This window comes from Camellia sinensis, chromosome 7, assembly GCF_055761805.1.
Source record: "Camellia sinensis isolate YWXY chromosome 7, ASM5576180v1, whole genome shotgun sequence".
Lineage (NCBI taxonomy): Eukaryota > Viridiplantae > Streptophyta > Magnoliopsida > Ericales > Theaceae > Camellia > Camellia sinensis.
In genome coordinates this window covers 106,953,487-106,962,665 of record NC_138967.1, presented here as the reverse complement: position 1 = coordinate 106,962,665, position 9,179 = coordinate 106,953,487, and positions in this window count along the sequence as shown.

Sequence of the window (9,179 nt, the reverse complement as noted above, 5' to 3'; positions counted from 1 at the left end):
CTATAACTTTTTGTTTACAATAGAACTAATGAGTGTAATTTTTGTTGTGTAGATGGCTTTTGGCATTGACATGTGGATCTTCCATTTTTTTGTACGGAGGATAATTCACAGTTTTGAACATTTGGGAAGTTTTTTGTCGTCCTCTACTTTTTGTGTGGAATTTGGATGAATCGTACATATAATTTTTGGTGGGGTACATAATACTTTTGGAACTTGTATTAATTGCTCTGGTGGTGTATATAGATTACCTTTTGTCGTGGTGCATATTACCATGGTAATTTGTACCATGCCAAATGGTCATTACAATGCATAGTATAGTAAAAATATTTTGTGTGTAAAAGACATTGTTTTGGTAATGTATTTGTTATGTATGTGTAGATCGCCCCGAACTCTGCTCTGCGCCCGAGGGCGCAAATTGTAGTTCTAGCTACTACAGTTCGGACTCCTGTCACGGTTCTGAATCTAATCTCACAAAGTGCAATGTGAGACTGATAAATCACCAAAGAGTTCAAATCCGGCAATTGGTTTTGAAAAATCAATTTTGAATAAAAAGTGCCAAACATGGACTGCTTTGCCAGATTTCAGAGTCGCCACCTAAATATTTTGTTTTGGAAAATTTAGGAAACCCTGACTTGTGCCTAAGGCCATGTGTACGTCATCACCAAAGTTGCCTCGGCTCGGGAACTTGGGTACGAGAGGGGAAGGTCCTGAAATGAGCACTCCCGCTCGCCCGATCAAAGGATCGGCCTCTACTAACATGATATGTTATTTTTGAAAAGACATGTGTTCTTATTCTGATTATTAGCTAACCTTACTATGTGATGTGCACAACAAACAAGTATAGATTCAATCACGCGGATTGGAACAAAGCAACTCATGTTTGTTTTTCGAAAATGATTTAAAGGTACTACTTGCAAGTAGGCTAAGACGTGGATTTGCAACCCTCAAGTGGGCTTAGAAAAACATGATTTTGCCATTTCAAGTGGGCTTAAAACTCACAATCATCGAGTTGTTCCAATTTAGGCAATCAAACCTTCATCCACAAGCATTCATGCAGTTATATCACATAAGCAAATAGCCTTATGGCAAACATGCTATCATGGCAGTCACTTACACACATGCAAGGATGCTAAAGCATAAACACTCACCGAGTACTCCGAGCCAAAACAGAAGCTAGTTAGAAATCCATGCATGATCCTAGCTATGTCAACAATGCCTAATGCAACACATGCAAAAATGTAACTAAAATAGGCTTGGTTGTCTAGAATGGCATATGAATGCAACACTTGATAACATGCTTTGAAACACGTATTCAAGTAAGTATTGAAATACAATACAATTTGAATGATGCGCCGAGCCCGGTGCACGCAAGACGAATGAATAATGCACGCATGTAAGCATAAGGTATGCTAATCGAACTATGCCCTAATCTAACCACTGAAAGCGGGTAAATAAAAGGGAGAAAGACGTGGGATTAGAAGACATTTACACACGCACGCACACTTATTACAACATTTGCCCTCTCGACGGAGGGTCCGAATAATAAGCTAACTAGCTATGCTAAGCTACTTATTACAGACCAAAATGAATTGAATAACTAGCTAATCAAAGCTAATTAAATATTACAACACAGATTAAACTAATTAATTACAAAACATGTAATTAACTATAACTAGCTAGTAAAGCGGTAAAATGGCCTCGCGGGCAAGGAAGAAATGCATGCTCGCTCGGCTTCGCTCAGAAATCCACTGTCATGCCTCATGATGCCTCTGTTTGCACTGTTTTGGACTTCTGAAAATTGTGCCAACTTCCAAGATGCTTTTGATCCACCTTATGGACATGCTGAGAGGTGGTCGGTCAAGAGGAGTGGCCATCGGCCAGAGTTTACGGCTATCGACCAATTTTGATAGCCGATCAATAGACTAAGTGGTCGATCGGCAGCTTTGATGGCCGGTCAGCCACTGCTTCCTGTAAATTCCTCCTTTTGCTGCAACAAAGCACTAACAGAGGCATGGCAGTGTATTTGTAAGAAAATGTGTATGCAACCACACTCCTTATCATGTCTCAAGCTCAAAAGAGTGTAGTGTTCGGCTCTCGAGCCACCAATCACGCATCTCAATGCATGATGGCCAAAGAGGCTGAGTTGCACAAATCAATGTCAATGAATGCACGCAAATAACACATAAGACTCGATGAACCTCCACCTTATCATACATGATCAAAGGTGTCAGTGACCTAAGGAATGAGGCGCGTTTCATCACTTTGAGTATGAAACGTGCGACATTCCTTGTGTTTGGATTGATGTCCAACCCAAACACAATGCAACACACACAACATGCTAACACAATGCAATACAAATAGCATGCACAAGATTCCATCATGTGGACAATGCATGCATGGCATGTTCGGAAGCCAAGAACATCAAAGCTAGTAAAGAGCATCTTACAAGAAGCATGCAATACCAAGTTTAAGTGGCTAAACCAACTATGGATAGACCTCATGCATGCCTAAACAGTGGCCAAAATGTACTGAAATGCTAGTAGTGAAAGCAAGAAAATGCATGCTCATGCATTGGCCCATCAATTAGGCATAAGAGCACAACTCTCAAACATGATTAAGAAGTGACAAATGTGGAAGTGTGACAACACTATATGCTCTGAAATCAGGTGTGAAATGATGCCAAATCATTCAAGCAACACAAGTATAGCATGCAAGAGGGCCCAAGGCACAAGCATACAATACATGGCACAAATGATAGAACCAACCATGGACAGAGCTCAAATAGGTCAAAACAAAGACCACAACATGCTGAGATGGGAGCTCAAAAGCCTAGGCATGCATGCATACAAGTTAGGCCATAAGTGAGGCACAAAGGCATAACCCTTAAAAGCACTCAAAGAGTGAAAGGAGTGAGAACATGGCAATGCTATATGCTCTAAAATATCATGTTAAATGATGCCAAATCAGGCACATGTCACAAATGAAGCATGCTAGCAGGCTCAAAGCTTGAAACTAGCATAGGCACTTGCACTATAGCTATATAAAGCAAAACCCAAAAGGCGAAGAACACCTAAAAAAGTCCTAAAGCATGTCAAAACAATGCTAAAACATATATGGAGTATAGCCAAAACAAGCTAGCATGGTAAGCTAAAACATCAAGTAAGCTAGGCCAATGAGCATGATTACTCTACACCTACCAAGACCAAGCATAAGATGACTTTACCAACAAAAATTAGAGTTGTATCATGGCAAAATAAGACCAAAAATACACTGATATAGCAACCCAAAAGCCTAGGCAAGATGGCATACATATGGGCTCATGCTTAAGGCATAAAGCATGACTCACCAAAAGCTTTGAAATAGTGAAGTATGAGAGAGTATGGCCATACTACACATACTGAAATCATGGTAGAAATGAGGCCAAAGCATGCAAACAATTCAAGTAAGCCATGCTAGAGACCATGAAACGCAAAGCTAGTGAGCAAGAATGCACTATGGCTATACAAAGCAAGGCATGCATAACCAAAGCAACATAAAATAGAGCTTAAGCATGCTAAAACATGAGTAAAAGCTTGTTGGAGCTGAGCCAAAAATATGCTAGAATGATGGTCAAAAGCATGATGCATGTTAGGCTAGTGAATGGAAATGCACTACAAGTGCAAGGAGCATGCAAGAGGCTATCAAACCAAGTCAAAACAGAGGTATGCCATGCTGAAATAAGGCCTGAGACATGCTAAGTTGGAGCCAAAACAAGCTTAACAAACATGCTACTTTGATGAGCCAACAAGGCAAGCAACCAAGATACAAGGAGAGGGGATGACCCCTCCTATTTGGGACCTCAAAACACACTTGCCACCACTGAAATTCATCTGATTTTCAGTGGTGAGAAGGCCAAAAAGAGGTGGTTCCAATGGCTTAAAAGGATGGCACAAAACAAGGCCAAACAAGGCACAAGAGGGGATAGACCACCCCTAACACCAAAGGTGCCTCAAACAAACACTTTAAGCACTTGAAAAGAGAGCTTTTTACAGTTGAAATCTAAGCCAAAAGAATCATGCAAATATGGCAAAGTACTTAAGAAAAACAAAGCTTAAAAGAAAATATGGGACTCACCCTTGAAGAACAGCAAAACCAGCAGCTTTTCTGAGCCAAAACCAACCTTAGGATGCTTAAACAAGTCCTATGGAATCTTAGCTCCAAGGTCAAGAGGTTTGGCTAAGGGTTGTAGGCAAAATGTGTGAAGAACACTCACTTTCAAGCAATATATATATATATATATAGAGAGAGAGAGAGAGGGAGAGTTCCTGAGAGAGAGATATATATTTGATCTAATGCCAAATTTTCAGAACCTCTAGAAAGGGAGAGGGCCTCCCCTTATATAGAAAAACAACTCTCAAGCTTCTTGGACAAGCTAAGAGCTTGTTTACATCCCTCCATACACATGTATGGAGGATACACAAAGTGACCAATAGCTGGCACCAGCTGGAAGAAAAATATCTGCAAAAGCAGAAAAAGGGGCCTCGGCCAAAAAAATGACCGAACGGCCATTAAATGTGTTGACTGGCCATCAAAGGTGCTGACTGGCCAACAATGATGGCCGATGGAAAGAAAAAAAGGCCGATAGGCATAAGGCCTGGCTGACGGGTTGTAGGGCTGGCCAACAAGCCACCCCCTTCCCTCAGAATCAAGGCCACAAGCTCTTGGTCCACAACCAAGCACAAAACAAACAAGTTGAGAGGCTCCAAGGCAAGGCGCGCAACCGAGACCTTCAAAAACTCAAAGCGAACACGAGCATGGATGATCATCGAGTGTTCGAACGACGACGTCTAAGTCTTGAGGACGATCAAAAATGGGGTATCTACAGTATGACGTTATTATTTGTAATTGGAATATATATAGTTGGTTTGCATATAAGTTTACATTAAAAGGTGTTCTTTTTTGTTTGATGGTTGTAAGTGAAATATGCGTTAAGGAATAGGTGATAATGTATATATTGATTTGTTTGTATACATATTACAGGTTGCAGTGGATACATACAGATTGTGAAAAAAATTATTAAATTGAAAAAAACAAAACAAAAACGTAAAATGATGTTTTTGGCAACAAAACAATTGGTTGCCAAAAAGAAATAAATCTTTTGGCGACTAAATATTTAGTAGCCAAAACGAATTGAAAATAGTTTTGGCGACTAAATATTTAGTAGCTAAAAAAGAAAAACACTTTTTGAGACTAAATATTTAGTCGCCAAAACATAATAATTATATCATAGGCGACAAAACATTTTGTAGCAAAAAAAAAAAAAAAAGACTTTGGGCGACTAACCTGTATAGTAGCTAAACAAGAATCGACCTTTCCGCGACTAAACATTTAGTAGCTAAAACAGCACCATTGGCGACTAACAATTTGGTCACTGTAGATATTTGAAGTTTTCGCAACAAAAGATTTAATTGCTGAAGATGTGAGTTGAATTAAAATAGTATCCTTTGGGCGACTAATATATTAGTCGCCAATTTTCCTCATCAGTGACTAAACCTATTTTGCCGCTAATACCTTTTGCTTTTGCTTACTAAAACATTAGTTCCCATTTTGTAGGACTTTTGGTGACTAAATTTTTTTTAGTTGCCAATACCTTCACTGACAATCTACCCACGACAAAGCCAGCGACCAACATTTTTAATCGGGAAAGTATTTCGGCGACTAAAAACCTTACTTTTGACGACTAAAAATTTAATCGCCAAAAGTATATTTTCTTGTAGTGTGCATACATCTAGAAATAGTCATTGTGTGTAGTGCGGAGGAAATATGGGAACTGCAATGCCGAAAGTGTTTGGTCTGTCGTCGCAAATGACATGGGCGGCACATGAAGTTCATTGACAACATGAGAAATAACTTGTGCTATTCTAGAGGACTGAGGGCCAATTACAGCAACCACATCATTCTCTATCAACTGAAAAGCTACATGAGTAATTAAAGACAACTTATCAAAGTTTCTCATTTTTTATTTTGATGCGAGAGAGAAAGAGAGAGAAGCTAGTTCAAATTTTCTTGCTTAGTTGCCATTCTTTTTCCCTAAAAGGCGTTGTCAATCACAGAATTTATTCATTATTGATAAATTTCACTTGAATATAATATTGGATGTGAAATTCAAGAATGTTTATTTTTTTATTATTTTATTTTATTTTATTTTATTATCTTTGAGTAGGTTAATTAAGGTTGCCTGTGATCTAGGAAACATAAATTATTTCTGATGTAGTTTTCGCTTGTTAATACCAAAACAGTCAATGATTTGATAACAACTATCCTTTCACAGGAGTAATACCTAATTAGATCAGTGCTTGAGGGTTCCACCCTATGTCATTTTATTTATACATGCTTATAATTCAATGTTCATACAAATATTAGCACAACTATTCATTGTCATAGCTAAGAACCGTTAGGCATAACTTTCAGGAATGAAAACTCAAATGTCATACAAATACATAACAAATAAAGTTCCTAAGGGACAAATATCACTCAAAGAGAAAGAATTGAAACTACCAAACTAAACCAAGAGCAACCAGAAAATGCCCTCATGCCAAACTCGGCGTTCTAGTTTTCATAAAAATTACAACAACAAAGACATCAAAAGACTTCTTTGTCAATGGTTGGTGTATAGGACAACATCCATTGATCAAGACTAAAACAAAAAAGGGTTTTTATGGCGTGTTCTACGACATGCAGACGCACGTCATATTATGACTAGTCATAGAAAGTCATTCACTTTCAACAACATGCTTCGTACGCCATTAAAAACTATTTAACGACAGATTTTGTGTGTTGTTGTTACTTTTTCTACGACATACTATTGTACGCCGTTAAAAACTTTTTAATGACAGATTTTGTGTGTCATTATTACTTTTTCCATGACTATTTTTGCACGCCGTTAATTCGTGAGACAAACAACGCCGCTGATTGCATGCCATAAAATATATAATACAATGACGTGCTCAACCTGCCATAGATAAGTAGAACATATCACGGCGTACGTGAAATGCTGTAGAATATTTCATATAATAACCTAATTTGCTTGCCATAGAATGTGCATTTTTTTTTAATTCAACAGATTCTATATTTGACCTGTTTTATACAATTTAATATTACAAACAAGCTTCACAAAATATTAATCAACTACCAAAATATTATTTCAACCATGAAAAATAAACTATATCTATAAATTATAAGGTGTCGTTTGGTAACACTTACGTTTTCTGTTTTCTGTTTTCTGTTTATATTTATAAAAATTTAAAAAACTCAAATAAAAACTTGTTTGGTAAAATTTTTGATTTATAAATCAATGATCTCAGTTTATAAATTTGGCCAAAAAATGAAAACACAAAAAATGTGTTTCCATTTTGAGTTTTCAATTTTTTTTTTTTTTACCACCCAACACTAGCCACCACTTGCCACCATTTTCCACCACCGTCTTCCGCCACCACCACCCACCCTCCACCACTACTCACCACCCACCTGCCACCACCACCCGCCACCACCACCCACCACCCACCTGCCACCCATTCGCCACCACCACCCACCCCTTGCCGCCACTACCACCACCCACCCGCCATCACCCGTCACTACCATCCACCATCACCCGCCACCTACTTGCCACCACCATTCACCACCCACTTGCCACCACCATCCACCGCCTGCTACCCACCACCACCACCCACCTGCCACCCACCCGCCACCACCACCCACCACCCACCCGCTACCCACCCGCTACCCACCTGCCACCGCCACCCATCACCACCCACTCATTACCACCTACCACCCGCCAGCGTCACCCACCCACCCACCACCACCACCACCATCACCCAGCACCCACCCGCCACCCACTTGCCACCGCCACCCACTACCCACCACCCACCACCACCACCCACTCGCTACCACCTACCACCACCACCACCCGCCACTACCACCACCCACTCGCTACCACCTACCACCACCACCACCCGCCACTACCACCACCACCACCCACTCGCTACCACCCACTAACCGCCACCGTCACCCACCCACCACCCATCCGCCACCGCCCACCACCACCCGCTATCTGCCACCCACCTACCATCACCACCTACCACTCGCCACCACAACCACTACCCACTCGCTACCACCCACCACCTGCCACCGTCACCCACCCACCCACCCGCCACCACCACTACCCGTCATCTGCCACCCACCTTCCACCACCACCCACCACCCGCCACCACCACCACCACCATCCACTCGCTACCACCCACCACCCGCTACCGTCACCCACCCACCCACCCACCCACAACCACCAGCTACCCACCACCCACCGTCACCACTTTCTACCACCGTCTTCCACCGTCACTTGCCACCACTTGCCATCTCTTACTCTTTTATATTTTAAATTTTTTTTTAAACATTTTGTCAATTACCAACGTGTTTGTAGTTTATGTTTTTCAAAAAATAAACAAAAAATAAACAAAAATCAGTTTATAAAATTTTTGTAAATATAAACTGAAAACGTAAACATTACCAAACACACCCTAAATATTCAAAAATTGTCAATATATACATTCCAAACATCCAAAAGAACTATTCTTAAGTTCTAAATTATTCAAAAAGTTATAAACCATCCAAACTATACATATATAAGTTTGTAAACATTACTCAAAACTATTCAAAAATTATAGAAATCTATTCATCAAAATCCTCAAAAACTATCTATAGATGTTAGTTCTACTCAAAATCAAAGCTAATGAAATGGGTTAGCCAAGCAACAGTTCTTCCAATAGCACCTTCAAGCACAAATCCAAGCCCTCTTACCCTTCCACACCGTTTTGGACCAAACGAATGAACAATTGCATCATCTTTGATAAACGTTGGCCCTTCTTCTGTAGAAGGCTTGTGAAACTCTTGAACCTTATTCTACTATATATAACATTTATGATAAAGAACCCAAGTCAGACAATGTAACAAAGGTAATACAAACATTGGTTCATACAGAATAATCAACTCATTTTTCACAAAAGGATTAAAAAGTTGACATCTAATTTAAAATATTCCATTTCATTTTGAATGAACTATTTTTCTTTCAATTTCTATCCAAATTTCTTAATCATTGTTATCACACCTCACCAGTTCGTTTCCCATAACTCCCCCATCACCTGGCA